This window comes from Myodes glareolus, chromosome 25, assembly GCF_982192425.1.
Source record: "Myodes glareolus chromosome 25, mMyoGla1.1, whole genome shotgun sequence".
NCBI classification, from domain to species: Eukaryota; Metazoa; Chordata; class Mammalia; order Rodentia; family Cricetidae; genus Myodes; species Myodes glareolus.
Genome location: NC_142050.1, coordinates 47,279,815 through 47,302,744, shown reverse-complemented (window position 1 = coordinate 47,302,744; position 22,930 = coordinate 47,279,815). Strand labels below are relative to the sequence as shown.

Sequence of the window (22,930 nt, the reverse complement as noted above, 5' to 3'; positions counted from 1 at the left end):
CTACTTCTTTAAACCCCACTCATCATGGACCCTCTCTAGTTTCTTGACGTCTATGGGTACTCCAATTTAAAAGCATATCTCAAGGTTTAAAGTTAATATCTGGTGTGGGAGAATTATCTATATTCTGCCAATTATATTTTAAATAAGTATTAATTGGTAAGAATTTTAAAATTAGCTGTAATAGTAGTGGTTCCCTGATTTATTTTTTTGGCATGTTGGCTTTTGGTACAGAAGAAGAGCCTTATCTGGGTTAATTTGTGTCCTGTTTCCTTTATGAATGTACTTAATGCATATAGAAGAAATTTTGAGTGGTGTAGAAGACAAAGAATCCTGTCATAATTAAGTAAAGATACTTTGACTTGATCATTTCCAACCCATACCATCATTTTCTACTTCAGTCCCTTATTTCTCAAGCTAGGACTTCCAACATTATGAAACAAAACATAGAGAGTGAATGAACTCCTCTTGTTCCTAAGCAGAAATATATTGTGTCTCTTTTTAGTGTGATGTTGTTTGTTGCTTTTATTATTTTGAGATTTGTCACCTATATGACTAAATTCTCCAGAAATATTATCATGAAGAATTTTTGGATCTGTTTTAAGAACTTTCCGGTACCTAATTATATGATCATGTGGTTTCTATCCTTGAATCTATTTATGAAATAGGTTAGAAACAACTTATGTATGTTGAAGAATAATTGCATCTAAAGGAAGAAGCCAATATTATCTACATGTTGGATAATGTTTCTTTTACTTTTTACTGAATTTATTTTACAAGTGCTTCAATGAGAATTATTATGTTAATTAGGTAGATTGACATTTTATATTTTGGGAGGTATTTATCTTGCTTTTGGCAAATTATTATATACTAAATTTTACATGATATGGTATTTTTTTATACTTGATCATTCTAAACTGTACTAGCAATCATTTGTCCTGTCCTTTGGCAAGTAATCATATGTTCTAGCATATTCTACCACAAACCCTCTTAAAATTCTTTGATTTACTCTCAAAATACATGTAATATCACATGCTTCATCTTGCACGGTTTTGTGCATATAATTATTAAACTTTATGTATAACCCTAAGTGTACCTCTCCACAAACTTTCTTCCCTACTCACCTTTGAATTACAGAGAGTAGGAAACACAGCTTTTCCACTGGAACCAATATATATCACATATTATTATATATGAGACTATTAATTTCTTACACTTCTTGTGCTTTGTTTACATATTTTGCCTGGAGATTGGTCTGTGTGGCAATTGTATATGTTGCCCACAATGACCAGAATATGACTTCAGATACTGTGCGATTTTAGTTACACAGTTGCAAGACATTTGGGCACTGGGAGTCAAATCTAGGTCCTCTAAAGGGACTGCCACTGCTCTTAACATCTAAGTCATCTCTCCAACTCCCAAATTGCATAAGAGAATATACTATCTCTTAACATATGATATATTTCAACAATAGTTCTGGGAACTGAAAGAGTGATTTTGTGCCAGATTACTGGTTTCAATATCAGGTTAATACAGCTCCAAAAAGAATGGGCAGCAATACATGTATGTAAATTCCACCTGCAAAGTTCTTTGAAAGAAGTGACTATTATACTCCTATCAAGATATAAAGATATCAAAAAGTATTAAGTAAATGACTTATATTCAAAAAAAGCTACCAAATGGGTCCTATCTCAAGGGGGTATGTAGCTGATGATTATTTATTGTGAATACAAAAATCTTAAAAATATACTGTAGCAATTGTCTTGTGCTTGATTTTTACTTTATTCCACATATTAAGGCAAATGTGGGTACCTCATCGTGAATTCACACACCTGTTCTATTGGAAATTTCATTATTTGGGCAGGGGTGGCAATCAAAACAGCAGACTGCTTTGCCTTCCTGAAGAGATTTCCTGAATCCAGGACCACAATTTTCACTGCATACAGAGATTGGAGTCTAAGCAAAGGCAATCAGAAATGTGAGGACATATAAAAATTAATCTGTTGACTGAATTTTATGAGAATAAAAAACCATTGAAATTTTAATTTTATAAACCCATATTCAATTAATTAAGGAATAAAAGCATAAATACACCTCATAATAAAATATATATAGTACACATATAAATGTACATATAAACACACACTTAGAATCATGAATATGCAAGGGGAAGAATGTGGTAGTATTTGCAATAATTAACTTTTGAAGAAAGTATTGAAATGTAGAAATTAAGCTTGTAAATATGCCAGTGCAGTCATCTTTTAATTTATGAGAAGGTTTGAAACTCACTAAAGGTGATCTTTGATTGTTTTCTAGTCATCTGTGTTCTGTAAAGCTTAATGTGACATGCCACCCACCTCTTGATCTTCTGTGCTCCATTCTATCCTGTCCTCCAACAACGACAGTTGTTGACCAGGTGGAAGGTATGGGGAAAATGTTCCTACTTTTACTTTATATCCCAGACCTTGAGGAAAATTCCAGAAGTTTAAAATGTCATACTCGACATATAATTTTTCTGAAGGATTTAAAGTTATTGAATCTCCACCAGGATTAATGAATTTAATGTTCTTCAGGATGTGGTTCAGCTAAGAAAGATGCAAGATTTAAGATAGGCATGCTATGGCTAAAGAAAAAAATTGAGTTCTGCCATGTTCACATATACATTAAATTGTTTTTCAACATGAAATATTATTACAGGTATATATCAGAAAAAACGATGATTATACTGAACTAAAAATTCAACTATTCTAATACTATGTGAGCATAATATTCAGATAAATCTCTGATTCGTTATTCATTCTAAAGCTTTTCAGCACTGAAAATTTCATGATGGTTAATTTAAACATGAACATGACACAATCTAAAATCACATGGGAATAAAGTCCCAGTGAAGAATTGTCTAGACAAGTTTGGCCTCTGAATACTTCTATGTGTGATTTTGTAACTTGCGTTAACTGAAGCACAAGGACCCTCTCTGGTTTTAAGCAGATCATTTTTTGAACTGGATCTGGACTGAATATGTTGGAGGAAACAAGATAAGTAATAGTATTTGTGCAATAACAAATTGCTCTCTGTTTTTGACTGTTGATCTTGGTGTGAAAAACTGTTTCTGTTCTGGCCACCTTAAGATTTCTGAAATGACGGATAATAAACAGAAATTGTGAGTCATATAATCCCTTTCTTGTTTAAGTTACTTTTGCTCACATATTTCATCACAGTAAAAAGAAATAAACTTAAGACAATGTTTCTAGCAGACACTTTTGGGAGATATTTTAGATTACATTGTTTAATATTCTCTACGCAATTTACGATTCTGAGACGTCAGTTACTCCTTGTTAATATTGAAGAACTTCATGGGAAGAGGTTAGAAGTTTTCTGTTGAGAACCTTTGAAGGGCAGGCTGCTATTGGCCTTTTTACCATCACTTTTTGCCCTAATTTCTAAAGTATTTCTTTCTATGAAGATCGCATCTTGATTACTATATCCACCCAGGTCTACATTTTTCTTTTTGGAAGTAAACTAGTACAGAAAACTTCTCTTTGGAAAAAATATGCCATGATACTCTTTTAGCGCACCTGTGGGGCCACTTAATTAAGTTGCCTTGGTAATAATGTGATTCAAAATAAAAAAGCATTACCTTCCAGTGGGGGTATTTCATTTTTACTCCAATTTTCATTGATTGCTTATCTACTTGTTGCATAAGAATCTTGTGGATGGTGTGGGCCACAGCATACACAGCATTGTATACATGGTAGCTGCCATCACTCATGGCGGTGTCAAAGTGGTACCAAGGTAACCATTCCAAGGAACCCCTAGATGAGCAATTTTCTACTGATTTACAGGAAGCATCAGAGAGTGTGCAATTGAAATAAATCTCCCACAATCTTGCAAGGAAAATGTCTTCTGGGTATTTGGAAGGGGTGACTGTCTTTACAAAATCTTTAAAAGTGGAAATCTCACCATGGTGTTGGGAAAAAATAAGAGTCCCATGGAATGAGTCAAGAATGAAATGTCTCATAGCAGTAAATACTTCCCACTGTGAAGTGGTGACCCAGATTCTCCATGGGAGAACGTGTTCCCATATTCTGAAGAAGACACCTAAAGATGAGTCAGTGTCACCATAAATAATAATAATTTTTGCTGAGTTCATCACAATTTGGCTACTGTATACATCTCCTCCATTCATGAGTAACATATGGTTGACTGGGATCATTTCCGTGAAGGCTACACAGACTCTGTTTCTTTCCATCTCTCGTACCAGTTCTGAGAGAAACTGAATGCCTTTCTCTTCTGAGATGACCAGCCCCACCCAGTTCCATCTGAAATGGACCATCAATGATACCATGCCTAAGACCAGAGATGAGTCCTTGGTTGCCATCTGATACACAGAAGGAAATTTCCCAGGATCATTCAAATCTGCTTCAAATGGTCCAAAGGTCAGCTAAAGAAAAGAGAACAGGGAGTGACGTGAAGTTAGGAGTTTCCAGAAATCATGGACTCAATGATTTGAGTATGAAACAGGAACTCAAAGTTTTAGAAAGTCAGATTTGTATCTAAAATCAACTCCAATATCTGGAGAACATTCCAGAAAATGAGATGAATATTTACTTTTTTCATAAACAATTGTGTATATCTCATGCTATTAATGTACATTTCACAAATTGCAAGTGGATATACCAATAATATCAGAGTACAAGCCTCAAACACTATGTGTTTTTAAAGGTTGGTTTGTTGGGTTCATGTGTGCATGTCTGTGTGTGCACACAAGTGTGTGTGTGCCCATGTTTGTATACCTGCTTATACATGTGAGTGCATTTAAAGTCTAGAAGAGGAAACTGGGTATCCTTCCATTTCTTCTACATATTCTAAAAGTAGGGTCTCTCTACAACATTGGGATACGTGATTTTGACTTGTTTAGAAGACAGGAATTATTGATTCCACAGGGACATGTTATCTCTGCTCCCTATCTTGAGGACATGGGTAGTCCTGGCACCCAAACTCTTGTCCTCATCATTACACAAAAAGCACCTAGAATCCTGATCCATCAACAACACCAAGACTATGTATTTTCAACAATACACAAGTGAAATCTTCTGTATGCTTCTCCTTGGTACTCAAATATTGACATTAAACGAGAATTCTTTTATTGTTTCCATCCATATAATCTCACCAAAGGATAGTTATAAAGTCCCAGAAATGTGCCAAATAGGGAAGAAATGTCCCATGTTGGTCCTGTGATTGCAGCCATAGATTTTTCCTCTCTTCTGCAGGTGTAGTTTGGGATGAATTTGCCCTTGCCTGTGAGCCAAAAGTGAATTTTCCAAGAACTATCTTGATCCTGTGGCCCAGCAGTGTGGATATCATATCCCAGAGATACATTAGGTAAAAGAAGTGGGTTCCTGTTGATCTCCTCAATGGCAAAAATCAAGGCTATTGCAAGTTGGTAGTTGCTAGAACTGATCCTGTGTAAAGGACATAAGGATCATTATAGAACAATATTCAAACACCATTGTCTTAGAAATGAATACAGTAACTGACATGCACAAAAATGAGTTTTCCCTCACAGAGACTATATTTAAATCATTACTTATTGCTTAATTGTGTTGCAGCATAAGATTGTTTGAAGGTTATTGCCATGTTTACTAACAATTTCCTTCATGAAGATAGAGCAAGCAGACTATCTTTTAGTCATATAGGGGATAATGCCTTGTATAATATTATACCATTTACTTCATCCATTTCCTGAATGGGGATAGTGCAATAAGACTCTCTTTCATTCATTAAGCAGGCTGTCATTACACGATCCTTGCATGCCTTTGCTTTGCATGCCCATACTTCACAAAAGCAATCAGTATAATTTGTTGATTTTTGGGATGGGAAGTATGTATGTTATGGGAGCCATAGTGAACCAAGAATTTCTAAAAAGGCCCCTATGAAAGAACAAAGAAAAATTTAGTTCTGTGTCCTTGTCTAAGTTTGTCCTTAGTACAGTCTTTCTAGGGTTCAAGCCAGTGCAATAAAGGAGTCAACGTTGAGTTTTATTACCCACCTCTTCCCCCTGGGATGTGTTTATCAGTCCTAAGGCAGCTGATTCTGAGATATCCTTTGTTCACTTTGAACAACATTGTCTGCTGTAACTTTCTACTCACTCTGGGCACTTTCCCATACTTCTTCACAAGCTTGCTTGGCATAGGTCATCGGTTTATTCAAGAGTTTCTGGTCCTTGATATTGCTTCTACCATTTGTATTCCTCATTGTCATTCCTTTAACCAACATCTTCCCACTAGGGACAATTTTTCATTCAAGTTCAGGTCAATATATTGTGAGTGTATGTATGCACTTGCGTGTGTATATGGTGTAGGTATACAACATATGTTTGTATATTTGTGGTGTGTACATGTTATGTCATGTATGTATAGTGCATATGGGTATATGTACTTAGTTTGTATGTGTGTGTATACATGCAGATGTGGTGTATCAAGATATGTACACCAACAGAGTCCAGAGGGGGATGCCATATTTATTCTGTCAGTGTCTTATCCTCTTAAGACAAGGTCTCTCAATTAAAGTGAAGCTTGTACTTACAGCTACACAGACCACCCGGTCAGTTCCTGGCAACTTGTCTCTGCTTCAAACACTGGGCTTACATGTAGCCATGCCCTGCTTTAATGTGAGTTTTAGAGTTTCTAACTCAGGGCCTCCTGCTTGTCTAGAGAATGTTCTTCACATAGTCATCTGCCCAACTTTAGGACACTTATTTTATAAGGATGAATTAACAATGAAGTAATTTACTTTCAATGATATATGGCTCACAGATCCTTTATTTTATATGTAAAGGAATACAACCAAAAATTTGATTTGAGAATTTCACTTTATTTTGTATTATGTATTTAAATTAATTATTTTATTATATGTATACATGTCTGGCGTTATAGATGCTCACATATGTACTTGAAGTGCTCCTTTATATGGTCATAGGGTGTTCTGCTCTCTCACTCTGCACATTTTCCCCATCACACAGATGTCTCTCTGCACCTGAAACTCCTCTGACAGGCAAGAAACCCCAGAGATCCTGTACCATACTTCGCACTGCTGGAGTTGTAGGTGCACAAGCATTTGCATGGATTCTAGTGATCGGAACTTCGGTAGCCATCTTGCTTGTTATTAGCCGTAGAGCCAGTTCCACAAGCAGCTTGAAGAGTATCTTCACTTGCACTCTGCCATTAACATGAAACCACACTGCCGTCTGTTGCACACATCATGGTTGCTTTACTTCTTTCTACTAAACGCTTAGTTTGCTTTCTTGTTCCATATATAATCCGTTATTTCTCATTCTGGCCTTTTTATTTAGTTTAACCTTAATATGTTCATAATCTTCATGCTCTAGATCTCTTTTACCTTTGCTATTAGACTTTAAGTATCCATATTCACTTCTGATATACCAATGGAATATGGATTGGGAAGTCCTTCTGTATATGTGTTGCTTTTATTGGTTAATTAAGAAAGAAGATTCTTTTGGTCAATGGCTTAGCAGAATAGATCTAGGCAGGAAAACTAAACTGAATGAAGTAGAAAGAAGATACAATCAAAGAGAAGTCATGGAGCTGCCAGAAGAGAAAGACGTGAGCCATTACTCTGAACCTTGCCAGTAGGCCATGAACTTAATGGTATAATGTAAAATAAATGGGTTAATTTAAGATAAAAGAGTTAGTCAGAAATATGCTTAAGCTATTGGTCAAATAGTATTGCAAATAATAAAGCTTCTGAGTGATTATTTCATGGTCCAGGCAGCCAGGAATAACAAGGAGTCTTCACCATCAGGAATACTTTTGATTGCTTCTTTTAATATTGAATTACTATGATTGTATCATTTTCCCTTTCCTTTCTTCCCTCAAATTCTCCTGTATACTCCTCTTTGATCTGTCAGTTCATGGCTTCTCATTTCTTCAAACGTTTACACATGACTGATATATAAACAGAAGACAACAATTGATATTCAAGGTTCCAACTCACTAGAAATAATACTTAATAGAGGAAAACACACCTTGCAAAGCCTTATGAATATCTGTTGCTTCTACCTGTAATTTTAAATATGTTAATGGCATTCTTTCCCTAATAGCTGTAGCAAATCCTTCACTGCCTGTATCTAGTGTGGGTATCTCATGAATAGAATTCCTGATAGAATGAGCATTTTATATGTGGATTGTCAAGGAGGTAGATTTTCCTTATATGTATTGTTAGCCTGTACAGAGTTTTGATGAATAAAATAAATACAAAGGAATGCTACCCAATCAAGGGTTATAAGTTCCTATTAAGAATTAGAGCATAACTTAAGAAATCAGCTGTAATTCTACAGCTGCAAAGATAACCATATACTATCAACTGACATAAAACTGTAAAGTAGCTTTAGATTATGCTATGTGTCCTGATAATGAATTCTATGGTATTTTTTTCCAGAAAAATGCAATCTTACTTACAAGAATAAATAGCCAGCTATCTGACTTGATGAGCCAAGTTAAATAGTGCTAAGTACTTTAATCACGATGCCAGGGACAGTAATTAAATCTTTGCATGGATTCTTATCCTCAGTTTTATTGGCCTTTGTTCAAGATTTACTATGGGACAAAGATACTCTATATATCCAGGGCTACAAAAAAATAAACTAACTTTATAGCCTCAATAAAGAGTTAAAAGTTTCCCTTTCTTTGGTCAAGGGTTACTTACATTCAGGAGAAAAAAATATTTTTAATATTTAAAAGGCCTTTTAATGTTACTGTATAGTATATTCATACTTCATATTGCTTCTTAAAGATATTTACAATCAACTATGGCATTGTTTTGACTATGTTTGCTTGTTAGTTTGATGTCTACTCAATACAAGCTATTTGGAGAAAAGGAACTTCATTGGAGAAAATATCACCTCTAGATAAACCTGTGAGTAAAGCTGTTGTGCACTTTCTTGATCGATGATCGATGTGGGATGATCCAGGCTATGTGTGCTGCCTATGCTGGGCTGCTGGTCTAAATGCAGTAAGAAACAGACTGAATGGTGGATAGGAAAAATGCCAAGTGAGCAGAATACCCCCATGCCCTCACTTTAATATCCTGCCTCAACTTTCTTCTGAAGTAGGATATGACCTGAGAATTGTAAGCAGAGGGAAACCTTTTCCTTTCCATGTTTCTTTTGATCATTGTGCTCAACACATCAGTGAGAACATCTTCCTTCCTTTATAGCTTGGTCAAGGATTACATTCAGTACAGAAAAATATATTTTAAAATTTAAAGTGCTTTTGAATGTCACTGTGCTTTGGAGAGTGCCTTAGTGAACTCCTCTGTGCTTAGGCCTCTGCCCCCTGCCTTGCAGCTCTGAGTTGGGAAGGACTTCTCAGCAATGCCTCTCAGCTTATGGCTCAGCACTCACTCTCTCTGATCAGAGTTGCTCTTTGTAAATGAACAGTCTCCAGGCTAATAAATCTGGCTCTTACAACCACGAACCATAATGTTTAAAAATGTTTATACAATAGAAGTATAGGAGATAGCACACAACTCCTTGATTTCTTTCAGTCTCCTTGGTAGTTTAGTCTTATAAGACTACCTATATAGATAACTGAAAGTCTCCTCTTTTGCAGCTGTGAGTTAGGGGATTGACTGAGAGAAAGAGCTCTTTTCTTATACATTTATTACATCTGTTTCTTATCATTTATTTCAGAAATGGTATGGGACCCTCAGTTACAATGCCTGAAACATTTTCTGGGTCTTCATAAGCTGTGATGAAGAAAGAGGGCAGGGAAGAATTCAACATGAGCGAATAAGAGTAAAATCAGGAAAGTGTCTTCCACGTTTTCCCCTTAACCCTCAAATAGAAAAAGTCAAGTTTCATGACACTGTGAAGTTTTTCCCCAAACCCTGCCTACAGCCCAGGAGTTGGATCCTCCTCGGCCATGGTAATATATATTTATATGGTGTATATTCTCTAAATGCAAAGGTATGCTTAAATTCATAAATATAAGCATTTCAATCAGTATATTTCTTGTACATATGTTTTATGACAAGGTCAACAATAAATGCACTAACATGAGTAGAGACAAGTCCACTATGCCTCAGCATTATACAAAGAAACCGAGGTAAATATGCAAGGTGCCCTTGGATTGTGGGCTGACTCTCAATAGATCGCAGTGAGGGAACTGCTCTGCTACATGTGAAACCCTGACCCAGAAGACGGTCGTCTATGAGTGGTTTAGCACAGGTTTCACATGAACATGCGTTTAAGCATTTGATGTGACAGGCGAGAGTGCAGCCCCCTTTCCTGCTGCAACCCGTTTCCCAGAATGAATGGCTCTCCACAATTAAATGAAACAAAAGATTAAATGTCATTATTGCTGAATGTGGACATATTTGTTCCTAAAATTACGCACAATTGAAAAATATTAAATATTCACTGGAATGGTCAGTCAGGTAAGCAATGTCAGAACAAATATACTTTCAATTTAGGGTGAATTTCACATGAGTATGTATTGTAATTGATCATCATTGCCTTTCACTCCTTACTTCATCACCCTCCCAACTTTAAGACCTCCTGTTTACAAAACTATGGCAAGTTAATATTGCCTATATATGAGTTGGTATAGACTATTCACTGGATCATGGACAGCCTGCCAAGATCTACATCCAAAGCACGATGAGTCTAGCTCCTCCAGCATATCACAACCCTCTTCTTCCCTCAAGACTTAAGGAACATCAGGAAAGAGAGGATGGAAAGCCAAACTAAAATGTTTAAGGAAATAAAAATGAAGAAATTTAAAATAGCAATAATATAGGCTAATATGTAAAATTATGATTTTGCCAATTTATATTTTAAAGGATCGCATTCAGCTTGGGAAAAGTGATTAGCCTAGGCCCTTTTCCTTGAATAACACATATTCACAAAGGAACCATGTAGAGCTGTGACCTTACTAATCTACTATTAAACATCAAGCTTTTGCCAGCACTAATGACTTTTGCTCAAGTTTAAAAATACATAGTTAGGTGAGAAGTGATAAATGATTCTTGGCCTCACATATTTTCGGACAGTCTACACTTTGTTGGTGCTGTCCTCTTGGGCATGTGGTAGTATAGCATGTCATAGCGATTAAAAAAGAAGCTCAGCTTAATAACTCATGGCTGGGAATTGAGAGGCAAAGGAGAAAAACAAAGGTCTCCACACCTCCTTGCTGGTTGTGCCCTAGATGTTGTAAAATTGCTCACTAGTTCTTATTCATTTCCTCCAACTTCTTGAACCAAAGCTGATCAGTCAGCATTGTATAGCCATAACTCTGGGAAGGGAGTTTAAAATATAACACAGGAAATACTTAAACTCAGGGAAGTATGGATGACTAAGCAGAGTGTGCCATTTTATACTGAGAAACTCCTACATGACAGAGAGCTTGCAATGCTACCCTGAGAAAAGCTCCTTTGCTCAGTCACAGAGACTTTGAATGATTAACTCTGTGGGAATTCAACAACTGTACTTGAAACCTAATTTGTTAAGTCAAACACTAAGAATCTGGTGTGGAAAAATTGTCTATATTCTGTCAATCATGTTTTAAATAAATGCTGATTGTCCAGGCAGGAAGTATAGGTGAGAAAACCAGACAGGAAGTAGAGGTGGAGCAAAGAGAACAGGAGTATTCCGGGCGGCAGGAAGCTCCCTCCACCACTCCTGCCCAGATGACCCAAGAAGCATGATGTGATCTGCCTTGCTGAGAAAGGTACTGAGCCATGTGGCTAACATAGACTATAATAATAGGCTAACGTAAGTTATAAAAGCTACTACGAAGCCTAAGCTAATGGACCAATCAGTTTATAATTAATGCAGACTCTCTATATGATTTTCTCTGGGACTAAACATCTGGGGGACCAGGCAGGACAAACACCCCAACAGGCTCTGCCTTCATGTTACAGAATGGTGCCCACATGGATAACTGAATCCACAGAAAGCCTGAGAAAGCTTGGGAAGGAATAGAGTAAAGCATATTTTCTTGGTAGCAGCAATTTGTTGGGTCTGTTTGGCTTGCTAGAGGCAAGCAAGTGTTCTCGTTTAAGAGAGTCTTCCTGACTCAGCTTTAGCTATAAAACCTTATAGCTCCTATAAAAGTTCCTGCCTTGAAACACTAAACGGTGTTGAGGAAAAGCTGAATGCATGCTTTTTGGTCTTCAGCTGTAGCAGGAAAAAAGCTCTGCTGTTTTAAAATGCTGGCTTTCTGGGCCATCCAGCCAAGGCAAACTCTGACTCTTTCAAGCAAGCGATCTGACTATGGAGCATTTGAGTGTGGTTTTTGAGTGCATTGCTGCAACTTGCTGGCTGGCAAGAACCTTGAACCACCACAGAGTTTTGGCAATAAAACTGGCTTCAGCACTACCTCTTCCATGAGGCCAGAAAGCTAAGAAATGGGCTGGATCTAGCCATCAAAGCCACAGCTTTAACCCTCTCCTTAAAGACTCATGTAGTCAGAAAAAGAGAGATATACAGTAAAGAGAGATTCAAAGAAAAGAGCCTCTAAATGGTTTACAGTGTGTTAAAAATATATGCAGGCTTGAAAAGAGATGTTAAAGTTCTTAAAGTAAAGAAAGAGAGAGAGTAGTTGGGTGTGGTAGTACACAACTTTAATCCCAACACTTGGGAGGCAGAGGTAGATTGACCTCTGAGACTTCAAGGAGTGGAGGCAGATTGACCTCTGTGACTTCAAGGTGCCATAGCATGCACCTTTAATCCCAATGCCTGAAAGGCAGAGACAGACAGATCTCTGTAAGTTCAAGGACAGCCTGGTCTACAGAGTGAGTTCCAGGACAAAGATACACAGAGATCCTGTCTCAAAAAGCCAAAAGTTAAAAGTAAAAATAAAAGAAATAGAGGTTAAAGTAAAACCATATAAATATAACAAATACACAGAGAATCTTGATACTGTATATTATTATGCTCTCTTTGAATTGTTTGAATGCTGAGGAAGAAGCAACAGCTGCGAAAAGATATTTGCTTATAAATGCTGCTGAATTAATCCAAGATAGGTATTTCGAAAACACGTTGACTTCAAAATTGAAGTCAAAAGGTATGTTACTTTGGAGAAGAAATTTTGTTTTTGTTTCCTCAGAAGATGAGAGGCTGTGGAGTCATTCTGAGTTAAGAAAAATCCAGTTTGATCAAGGAAGACTAACTGAAAAATCTCCGGTAGGAACAGATGGCCTAGATGTCTGAGTTCTACATCCAGAACAGTTTCAAGACTGCAGCCTGAGATGATCGAGACTCACAGGATACTTCAGTCAGGACTTGATTATAATTCTAAATTTTCTTTATGTCCCATAAGATTATCAGTGCCCCTAGTCAGCCAGAAGTAGCCTGGAATACTCTGCCCACATTCCTAAAGAATGGACAATGGAAATTTCCCTTTGTTTAAAAAAAAAAGAGGGGGAAGTGGTGAAGGAGAATTGTCTGTATTCTGTCAATCGTGTTTTAAATAAATGCTGATTGGCCAGGCAGGAAGTATAGGTGGGAAAACCAGACAGGAAATAGAGGTGGAGCAAACAGAACAGGAGTATTCTGGGAAGCAGGAAGATCCCTCCGCCACTCCTGCCCAGAGGACTGAAGAAGCAGGATGTGAAAGGTACTGAGAAAGGTACCTTTCACTGAGAAAGGTACTGAGCCATAGATAAAAATAATGGGTTAATATAACTTATAAGAGTTAGCAAGAAACTTGAGCTAATGGGCCAATCAGTTTATAATCTTATGGAGACCTCTGTGTGATTTTCCTTGGGACCTATCGACTGTGGGGTACCGGGTGGGACAGAAACCCCAACAGGCTGGCCCACATGCTACAGAAATCATCTTCATTAAGGGCAAAAATGTTTCTAAAACATTTATGCACAAACTAATAATCATCCAGATAAATTATATTAGATTGACATGATTATACGATTAATGCTCAAATGCAGTTGAAAGGATTTCAGAAGAGAAATAGGAGCAGGAAAGTACTGGTGGTAAGAGCATTGTACTTGACAGAAAAGTTCTCACCACCAAAGTTTGAATGTTTATGACAGGGTAATAAGATCCTAGAACTGTACATTCCATGTGAAAAGACAAATGAAGACAGCTTAAATCTGAACTAGGTCAAGCTTTCTTACTATGAATGTGAGTTGGGGAGATGATTGAGAAGGCACATGCTGGCTATACATGTGCATGAGAAGCTGATTTTATGTTCCTAGGACATGGTATATATTGCTTGCTCTTCATCTGGATGATCTAAAGGGAAAATGGGACCAAGATATAGGAGAACTCCAGAAGGCTCTAATTCTACCAGTTCACATGCAGAGTAATGGACAACAGGAGTCTTTCTCTTAAACAAGGTGGAAAGTGAAGAATAGTTCCCTAGATTCTCCTCTGAATACCACAGAGACACATACACTCAGTTACCTGAACACACTCACACCCACACAATCTCACACACCCTGACATTCACACATATATATGCATTCTGAAAAGCACATGACCACACACCCAGGCACTTCCATGCACTCAGATTCATACACAATCTCATGCACACCGATACACAAATTTGCAGGCAAACATATGCATGAACACACACTCTAACATGCATTCAGAAACATACCCTTTACATGCGTGTACAGAGCCACATACACACAAAGATTTTTAAAAGGATAGTGGTAATTGAGAGGAAAATGTGAAGCACTTTTAAAGACAAATAATAAATCTAGCTCTCCGGAAAGTGCAAGAAAAAGCACATTATTCAGAGGGAAACAAAAGAAAAAATTGATTTTGGGAAACCAGTATTTTACATTGCTTGAGTGTTGCTCCAGAGGTAAATTTAAATTCTTTATTACTTCAGTCATAAAAAATTGATACAGAGCTGAATGAATAAAAAACAAAATCTAGACTTTGTGGGTGATTTATATAATCCAGGATTTTTACAGGTACCTGTAAGGTGGATGCTGAAGAACCTCATTGACAAGTTAGCTTGGCATACATAGCAGTGAGCAAAAGATCATTTCTGAGATAAGATGGATGTCAAAGAAACATTTGAGGTTTACCTCATGTGTACTATGGCATGTCTGTGTCCACACTGAAACACAAACATGTGCGCAAACACATAAACACATTAAAGTCAGCAAAGTGATAAAACATGACTATTTGAGTCTAAAATAAATTATTTATGATCATAATGTGCGCTGTATATACTCATCTTTGATACAAAATAAATACAAGCTTATCTAAGTAGTTAATAAATAAACAATAGAATGAAACAAAGTTGTCTGTGAAACTGAAGGTTGAGATAGAGGCATAAAGGGCATAAAGATATCTAATAGGACTTAATATCTGCTCAACAAGAGGTTAATCATGACTGTCATGGAAACAGAGTCAACTTTCCAAAACTACTAAATCCATAAAATGTAGAAGAGAAGCTACAATCACCACTTCAGTGAACCCTCAAAGTCTTCAACTGTATGTGTTCTTTCCAAGTTCAGCACATCACACTCACAAATGTTTAAAACAAACAAACACAAAGTCATTTTACAACTCTTGGAAACCTGTGTGTGACCGTTATTTAAAATAAAAGATGAAGAGATAAAATAAATAGCTACCTTGTAAGAATATATTCTTAATATAGTCTGTACATATACAATCCTCCAAGAATCAACAAAATACTTCCCTGCTCCCGTATCCACCCTTCCTCCATCCCACCCATCCCATTCCCCCAAGCTCTCCTCAATCCTCCCCTTCTTCCTTCTCTCTACCCATCTCCCCTTACACCCACACCACCCACCCCACCCCTGTGCATCCAACCTTTGCCTGACAATCTTGTCTACTTCCAATATCCAGGAAGATAACATTATGATTTTCTTTGAGTTCACCTTCTTATTTAGCTTCTCTTGGAACACAAATTATAGGCACAATGTCTTTTATTTATGGCTAGAATCCACTTATGAGTGAGTACATACCATATTTATCTTTTTGGGTCTGGGTTACCTCACTCAGTAAAACGTTTTCTATTTCCATCCATTTGCATGCAAAATTCAAGATGTCATTGTTTTTTACTGTTGAGTAAAACTCTAAGGTGTATATGTTCCACACCTTCTTTAACCATTCTTCTATTGAGGGGAATCTAGGTTGTTTCCAGGTTCTGGCTATTACAAATAGTGCAGCTATGAACATAGTTGAACAAATGCTTTTGTAGTATGATTGGGCATCTCTTGGGTATATTCCCAAGAGTGGAATTTCTGAGTTGGTAGGTGGGTTGACTCCCAGTTTCCTGAGAAACTGCCAATTAAGGGAGCCATTTTAGGGCTGGCAAGAGTCTTGACTCTAGAGGGGTTCCCAGGTCCAAAGAGATGTCCCCAGCTTCTTTCTTGGGCAGCAAAGAAGAGAGTGCCTGAACTGGCCTTGTCCCATAGCCACACTGATAAATATCTTGCATATCACCATAGAACCTTCATCTGGTAATGGATGGAGATAGAGACAGAGACCCACATTGGAGCACTGGACTGAGCTCCCAAGGTCCAAATGAGGAGCAGAAGGAGGGAGAACATGAGCAAAGAAGTCAGGACTGCGAGGGGTGTGTCCACTCACTTGAGACGATGGAACTGATCTAATGGGAGCTCACCAAGGCCAGCTGGACTGGGACTGATGAAGCATGTGATCAAACCGAACTCTCTGAATGTGTGACTGAGAAGCCAAGGACAATGGCACTGTCTTTGATTTTCTGCATGCACTGGCTTTGTGAGAGCCTGGTTTGTTTGGATGCTCACCTTCCTAGACCTGGATGGAGGGAGGTGGACCTTGAACGTCCCATGAGGCAGGGAACCCTGACGCTCTTAGGACTGGAGAGGGAAGGGGTGGGGGAGAGGGAGGGAAAAGGGAGGTGGGGAGGAGGTGGAAATTTTTAATAAATAAATTTTTAAAAAAATCAACAAAATATTGAAGTCATAATCTATGGTAAGTCATGGGCTCACTTCAAATAAGAAAAACTTTTGTAGACAAAAGATAAATGCAAAGTGGCCTACATGATTACTAAGGATATATCAAGGGGTTAAAATAAGCATGAATTAAAAAATTTGAAATTGTAGATTTTTTTGTCAAAGAATTTATTACTTAATATAATAAATTTTATGTAGTTTGACATCATTACACCTTATTTTTCACACAGTGCACCATTTTAATTCCTTGAGAATACAAAATTGCTATTGGTTCATGCACAAAATTAGACAAAATGTCAATAACTTTTCACCTGGGCTTATATCTCAGCTTCAGATAAATCGGGTTTGCCATTTGTCCTCTGTTCTGGAAAGCTGCATTATTACCAAATTGAACACACACTGCAAATGACAGCTGTATTTAGATGCCAAAGGAATTCAGGTCAGAAACTTTTAAATCAAGCTAAGATTTCTAGATAACTGAATCTCTCTAAGGATTGACCATAAGAAGGAAGCCATTGGAGTCAACATAGCAGGTACCTCAGAGACTATAGCATGCATATGTGACTGACAGAGTTGCTGACAGTGAAAATGAGACCAACAAAAGAGAAAATGAAAGAGAATGCGGTAATATGTGCCAACACTTAGGTGTGAGGGGAATTTAGATAGGTTTTAAGCAGAAACAGCTGACTTTCCTTCCTGCTGTCTCTCTTCCCAACTGAGTACAGAAGCTTTGGGCAACACCTGTCATATCAACCTCTGAAAAGAGGTGTAAACTGAGCTCCTATTGACATCTTCTATGTTCAGAGGAGCAGAGGATCTGTAGAAGTCTTTCTCATTCCTTTATCAGATAGTTCTTTGATTGCAGTAGTGATATTTTAGACAAAATGTTATATTGGCATCTGTATCACAGAAAAACTGGAAAGAATGTAAACATCACAGCAGTCTGACTGTAGTCCCTGGCCAGACAAGTGTAAACAAGAAGGATCCCTGTACTCTGTTTTGTAGAAGGAACAATATTTTATCACATTTTAGTACTGAATTATACACATGCCCCCGACTGTTTCTTAGTTACATCATTAGGCTGCTGCACAGTGACTGAAAGATGAACACGTGGGTTAGATCTGGCTGCAGAGTGATTTTGTGCTCAATCACCACCCAGAAAAATTGAAGTTAATAGATGAAAATGAAAACCTCTTACCACATTGTAAGGAGAGAAAAGTCAGGAAGAAAAAAGATGAGATGGATTAAGGATGCATCCTAGAGAACAGGGCTAGGAAGAGAAGGCTGGAAACACTTACCGCAGAGAAATGTCTGTGTTCTCTAATCCTTCAGAGTTTGGAGAGGTTTGAAAGGTGTAAAGGGGTAAGAAGGCACTGATCACCATGTCTCCATCCTGGTATACATTGTCTGTCCATGAGAACAAACACCTTGGTATACCAAAATTGCACTGGAGCAAAAGAACCTTCATAGTCAAGAAGAAAGAACTCAAAGTCAGCATTGTCAGAGTTTCTCTGATCACAAACGGAATCTGCAGTGGTGACAAATGCACACTCTCAGCAAGGAAATGTGTGAACCTGCGTGTGGCTTATGAATGCTGAAGATAAAGGAGGCCACTCAGTTACGTATTCTCTCCACATCAGATTGCTACAGTCCCCTGGAGAAATCTTCAACATTTTCAACCCTCAGGCTTCACATCTGAGGACTTCTGTCCAATTGAGAAAAACACGTTGGAAAAATATGTCTGACGATCATCTCTCATGATGTTTGTATCATTATGCCATCCAAGACTAAGAACAGCAAATCCACAGGGACAAACCCAAATGAAGAAGATTGGCTACACAACTTGTATTCATAATATTATGGCACAAACACCAGTTGATATGATGCAATATGGATTGTGTCTGGGTATTCCAAGATAGATTAGTGGAGAAATGCCCCACTCTGGAAGGGTTCCTCTACATAAACAGAGCACAGCACCCACGGTGTCCAAGAGAGTGAAGGTCAGCTCCTATGTAGAGGATATGGTGAAGGCATTTAACATCTCACAGGTGCATATTCTCATCGCCTGATGGCAGAAATAAACACACTCATAAACTCACTCACATACAAACACACATACACATTTAAAGTTATATGTGTGTGTGTGTGTGTGTGTGTGTGTGTTATAATGTCATGACTTTTCTGAGCATAATGACTACTGTTGAACTGAGTCTGCAGTCCACACCACGGTAAAGGATTGTATGCTTCAGACATGTACCTGGTCAAAGCATTTTGGCTAGGAATGTCATATGTTATAGTGGTGGATTTTATCACTGAGTTCTGATAAATAGATACTTTTATGTATAGGTTTATGTTAACTTGAAACAACTTACTTTCATTTGTGAGGAAAGAAACTCAATTAAGGAAATAACTCCATAAGATTATATTGAAGGCAGGCATGTAAGGTATTTTATTAATTAATGATTAAACAGGCAGGTCCCAGCTCATTGTGGGTGGTGGCATCACTGAGCCTCTGGATCTGGGTTCTATGAGAAAGAAGACTAAGAAAGTCATGAAGAGAGAGTCAGCTCCTGGCTCCAGATTCTGCCCTGTTTGTGTTCCTGTCCTTGTTTTCTTACTAGTAATCATTGATATGGAAATAAAACCAATTAAACCTTTCTTCTCTAACTTTACTTTTTATTCATGGTATTTCATTCATCACAAGCAATAGAAACACCTAGAAAAGTTTGTACCAGAAGTGGGGGGTTGCTGAGACAGATCTGATGACATCATTTTGGGAGGATTATTGAAAGACTTTGGATCTTTGGGCTAGAAAAGACACAGGGTGTTGAGAGCTCAGCTAACAATTCTGTAGGAGTTTGGGAGAATAAAAAATGCTGAAAGGAGTACGAACAATGTAGGCCTTGCTGGTGAAGTTTCAGTGGGAGGAAAACACCACTGGGACTTTTGTGTGAAGGATCTTTAGTGATGTTTAGCTGTGGCTGAAGAGACAGCTTTGATTAACAAGGTACAAGAATTAATAAAATGAAATTTTTTCTTTGCTGGGATACTTTATGGTGGCCAGGTGGAGTGGGGAAATATGTAGTGATTAAGAAGAGACCTGAATATTTGAAGTAGAATATTCTGGAAATTGTTGTTGATTATCAGAACACAGCACCTGTATTGTTGTCATGGCCTAGGTTGTACCTTTGGCTGGCAGCCAAATATGGCAAGGTAAGAGTTAGCTAGGTGGTTTAATGTTTGTATGTTTTAAGGGTTAATGGAAAGGAAATAAATATTTTTTCACATAAACTGGTCATTTATTAGCATGGACCTTTGGACACAGCAAACTTCCAGATGCCGAGTGAGGGGAGGGGGCTGGCAAGCAACGAGATCTCACTTCTTCCACTCGCTCTTGTCGTAGTCCCACTTGGCAGAGAAGCCCTGAATGGGGTTGGCCCTCATGTTCAGCATCTGCTTCGTCTGCATGGCCACCCAGTCATGGTCAAATGTATGAGGGATAGGGCTGTACACATAGTGCTTCTCCCAAATCAGAACAAGTGCAGTGAAGCCAATAAAGAACATAGCCAGGCCCACAACTGTTTTCCACTCGTTGGTACTCTTGTTCATCTCAGCAAAGATCTCATTAAACTGGATTCGGTACAATTGGACTTTCTCATCCCTGGACAGACTGCTTCAGTCTGCCTTCTGCTTCTCCTTCAGGGCCTTCTGGCTGGCAGACAACTGCTTGACATGTACCACATCGGGCAAGGGGTACTTACACTGATCAACAAAACTAGGGAGAGCATAGTCTTCACTCTTCACAACACTCCCACGTGCTCAAACACACACCGTGGTGGAAATGGCTCTCTTGCCAATTAGGCTAAGTGCCCTTGCAGCCAACATTCTGCCACCGCTGCCCTAGCCACCACCTCGACCACCCTCTACACCCCGGCAGCTCGAGACCATAAGGGAAGGAAATAAATCTTGGCATTGTCTAACAGGGTTTGATTCCCTGAGGAGTACCCCCAGAAAGACAAGGTGCTGCAGCAAGTCCCACTAGTTTTGACTATGCCAGTATCTGCATAGGTATCAATGGTATTGTGTACATATTTTAGCTTTCCAAATTCGGCCAACTGGAATATATATATCTGCCATATTTCATTCCTTTCAGTACCTTTTGGTTACTTTCTGCAGGTAGTGGTGTTTGGTTATATAAAGAAAAAGTGGGACATCTCCTTATAAATTCCTTGGCTTGTTGCCCCTGATAGAAAAGTCCTTTTGTAAACCTTTGTTGTCGACATATGTTTTGTTATAAAGTTCTGAGATCTTCAGAACATTTCCAAGCAGTAATTGATTACTGCATTACCTTGTGCTAGAGGACCTGGAAAACCCATATGGGCTCAGATGTGTATTATGTATATAGGATATTCCTGATTATATCTTGAACCTGAATAAATTTTGAAGTCAATCTGTATCACCTGATATAAATTCAGTGGTTTCAAGATAATTAATAACTCAGTGCACATTGCAAATCACTAACTATATTTAGAGGCTCTTTAAAAATTCTTAGTGCCATGAGAAAAGCATATAATTCTGAATTTTTGACAGAATCATGAGGGTTCTGTTCCACTTTTCTTAAATCATATGATTTGTAACCTGCCATTTCTGATTTATTTGTATCAGTATAGAATGTGTGGACTCCAGTTATTGGTGTGTAACATACAATGTGAGGAAGGATCCAATTAGTTCTCTTTATAACTCAAGTTCTCTCACTTTTGGGATAGCTGTTACTAATCTCTCCCAAAATATCAGTACAAGCTCTTGGAGAGCGTTCATTGTCTTCCCATCAATGTTAATTTCATCATTAGTAAAATGTACTAAAATTTCTACTGCAAATTGACAAAGTATAAATTTCCCTCTTATTTTTTTTGGTGAATAGTATTATAAAATTCTACATCTAGTGATTTATTAGGTTTTTAAAGGTTAGTTGTGCACAAATTCATCTTTTGATAAATCATATACAAATTTGAATATTGGCCTAATATTACAATATCTAGTCAATTTACAAATAAATTAAATACAGAACATTGTCTTTAGAATAATATTTCGAGATCATTCAATTTAGCTCTCATTATTGAGGTACATAAAACAAATATCAAAATTCCATCTTGGCATCCTTAAATTTTGTATATGGTTTAAACATAAAAACACTTCTGGTTATATATAAAAGAAAAAGAAATTTTGTTCAAAGAGAATTGTTAATAAAGTTGATATAAAACATATTTGCAATGAAAACCTGTGAATTCCCGGGGTCATAGTTCAAAGTTTAATAACTATGCCACCTAATAGACACTTTGTTTGAATTTCTGAAAGAGAGAAAATGAGGAAATAAAAAAAAAGTTCCAAAATTTAGGCATGATGAAAGTGTTGATTTTCCTTCTCCGCATCAACACACTTGCTGCTTAGGGTAAGGCTGATGCAGGAATAACACCCGCTATTATATTTTTGTTTAGTTTGGAAATCTCAGAATATATTTCTCCATAATAACACTGTTAAAGATCCTTCCCATGTATAAGCAATATATATTGTAATACAAATTACTTTAAAAACATAGAAATAAAGTTCAGAAACATTAGTGAAATATTTCCTTACTGTACATTCAGGATTTTCCCTTTGCTATACTATCTAAATATACTGTATATGAGTTGCACCAGTCTGCAAAGCAACATGTAAAGAATTTTCTTATTTGAAATGAGTATCAAGGGGGAATTTAATTAAATTTCCCTCTTATAATTAATTCAGATTTATTTTTCACATAAGGTTTTAATTTTTTTACTCAATTTGTGTGGTCAAAAGATCCATTTTAAGATAAGATCTTCCTTCTGCATTAAAATTTTTGAAGGAAAAAATTTGGAGGATAAATGACCAGAATGCAGTTAAGTTTCAGATATACACAATCCATATGTGCTTCCTGTAATTTCTAGTCATT

The 22,930-nt window shown here is 37.4% G+C and overlaps 2 pseudogenes; both read right to left on the bottom strand.

Moving 5' to 3' along the window:
• Positions 1-18,457, bottom strand: part of LOC146893997 (vomeronasal type-2 receptor 116-like) — a 31,139-nt pseudogene extending 12,682 nt beyond the window's left edge.
• A 1,837-nt stretch (positions 18,458-20,294) lies between these two features.
• Positions 20,295-20,894, bottom strand: LOC148117932 (cytochrome c oxidase subunit 4 isoform 1, mitochondrial pseudogene; annotated as a pseudogene).
• Between the last annotated feature and the right edge of the window lie 2,036 nt (positions 20,895-22,930).